This window comes from Schistocerca cancellata, chromosome 3 (genome assembly GCF_023864275.1).
Source record: "Schistocerca cancellata isolate TAMUIC-IGC-003103 chromosome 3, iqSchCanc2.1, whole genome shotgun sequence".
Lineage (NCBI taxonomy): Eukaryota > Metazoa > Arthropoda > Insecta > Orthoptera > Acrididae > Schistocerca > Schistocerca cancellata.
In genome coordinates, this window is record NC_064628.1 from 413,277,411 (window position 1) to 413,279,910 (window position 2,500).

A 2,500-nucleotide genomic window follows, 5' to 3' on the forward strand; every position below is an offset into this window, starting at 1 on the left:
ACTGCTGTGACAAACTGAAGCTGCCTCAGACATTCACTTACAATGATCACTACCAACGAACCTCGGCCCCCCCCCCCCCCCAACACACTCTCTTACCACGTTGTGTACTGTAATCCAACCCATTTTGCACCTTAACCTAACCAAATTCGTAACGCAATGTAACGCAATTCGTAACGCAATGTAACGCAATTTGTACCGCAATGTAACGCAATTTGTACCGCAATGTAACGCAATTTGTACCGCAATGTAACGCAATTTGTGCCTTAACCTAACCCAAGTTGTGCCTTAACCTAACCCAAGTTGTGCCTTAACCTAACCCAAGTTGTGCCTTAACCTAACCCAAGTTGTGCCTTAACCTAACCCAAGTTGTGCCTTAACCTAACCCAAGTTGTGCCTTAACCTAACCCAAGTTGTGCCTTAACCTAACCCACGTTGTGCCTTAACCTAACCCACGTTGTGCCTTAACCTAACCCACGTTGTGCCTTAACCTAACCCACGTTGTGCCTTAACCTAACCCACGTTGTGCCTTAACCTAACCCACGTTGTGCCTTAACCTAACCCACGTTGTGCCTTAACCTAACCCACGTTGTGCCTTAACCTAACCCACGTTGTGCCTTAACCTAACCCACGTTGTGCCTTAACCTAACCCACGTTGTGCCTTAACCTAACCCACGTTGTGCCTTAACCTAACCCACGTTGTGCCTTAACCTAACCCACGTTGTGCCTTAACCTAACCCACGTTGTGCCTTAACCTAACCCACGTTGTGCCTTTACCTAACCCACGTTGTGCCTTAACCTAACCCACGTTGTGCCTTAACCTAACCCACGTTGTGCCTTAACCTGCTCTGTAATTGGCATATGACACGTTACATTAATCTAGTGTTGTCTAACCACAACCCTCTGAATATAGTTCGCTACTCGCACCGCCCACCCTCTTGTGTATCGTTTCATGTTCAACACTTCGCAAGTGTTGCTTACTTTTTACATGCTCCCGCTGTACACTGTAATGTGGACGACTGCAGGATGTACATGGCCCCCCCCCCCTCCCCCCTGCCTTCGCACGCTGGTCGTTCAGGTGCTTGCGTGTTCAATGCCCTTCGCAGCTGTTCACTGGCATTCGCATGTCGAAGCGCTCAGTCTACGTCGTGGTACGGCCTGTGTCCACTGTCCGCTGATGTCGTAAGCTTAACCCTCACATTGTACTGCACATAGGTCCGTATGTACTGAATGATACGCTGTGGCACATGTGTGACCGTACAACGACTGCGCCCAACAACAGCGAACCATACGGTCCAAATGTTGTGCACTCAGCCACGTGCCGTCTCCCCATAACAGCTACATTGCAGTGTGGTACGCCATAGAGACGTGTGGGAGTAACGGACGCCCTGGATGGCGATCAGCATGAGCCGTCTGTTGATGTAGTGGCGCGTGTATTCAAACGTAGTCGTCTCTTCTCACACAGTGTGATAGCATGGTGCACCGCGTTCCACATCTGCGACATGGTACAGATGCTGGTTGACAGTCGGTCTCGTAATGGACATCGCATACGTAGGGGGGCCACCTCCCACGTGTTCTCTAGTCGTGCACATTTTGTTGCGTGTATGTGGGCAGACGTAGTGTGTCGTGACACCTAACAGACAGGTATGCAATAATCGTTGCATTTGCAAAGTGGGATGGACGTCTACGTTTGCTGGTGACGTTACGCAAATGAACAACTGGTAAACCCATTGTGGTGCGGTAGTTGTTGCTGGAGGTAAATCAGTAAGGGCAAATCTGTGTGTGAAGCGATACGCGGCGGTGGCTGGGTGGGACCGTCCCCGGCCGGTGAGGGGGGGCCGCCCGGCGTGCTGGCCGCGCGGTGCGTGGGCGCACGCGCTACAGCCGGCTGGTGGGGGCGCCCAGTGGCAGGCGCGCCGGCCGACGGACGCGGCAGGCGGCGCAGCTGCGCGCCGGGGCACCCTGCGCGCGGCGCCGGGCGGCCAAAGTGGGTCCTCGCGGGCCCGGTGCGAAGCGCGGTGGACATCTGCAGTGTGCTGGTCCGACTGAGGACTGTGTGCGTTGAGGATGCGCCGCCGCCCGGCACTCGGCGCCGCGACGCCGTCTGCTGCTCGGTCGCCCCAGCGGTTCTCGCTGGTGGTTTGTATCGCAGTTGTGCAGACGTGTTGGCACGTGCGCTGTGCTGGGAGAGTTCGCTTCGGCACCCACGTGGGGCCTTTGCCCTTCTGTGGCGCTGGCGTTGGAGCTGCCGGTCACCGTAGGTGGCGCGTGTTGTCTCCCGCCGGCAATGCCACGACAGCACGCTCCCGGGCCTCTGTCGGCAGCGGCAAGCTCAGTTGGGAGCACGGGTGGTCGCACCTAAAGCGTCTACTCGCCTAACTCCGGGCGATTGCGCCTCTCTCGAACCCGACCAAGTACTTAGGACGGCGCTGCGCGCCGCCGGGACCTGAGAGGGTTTCGAGGTGTATTGTGCAGGGGAGCTCAGCCTCCTCCTGTTTGCAGA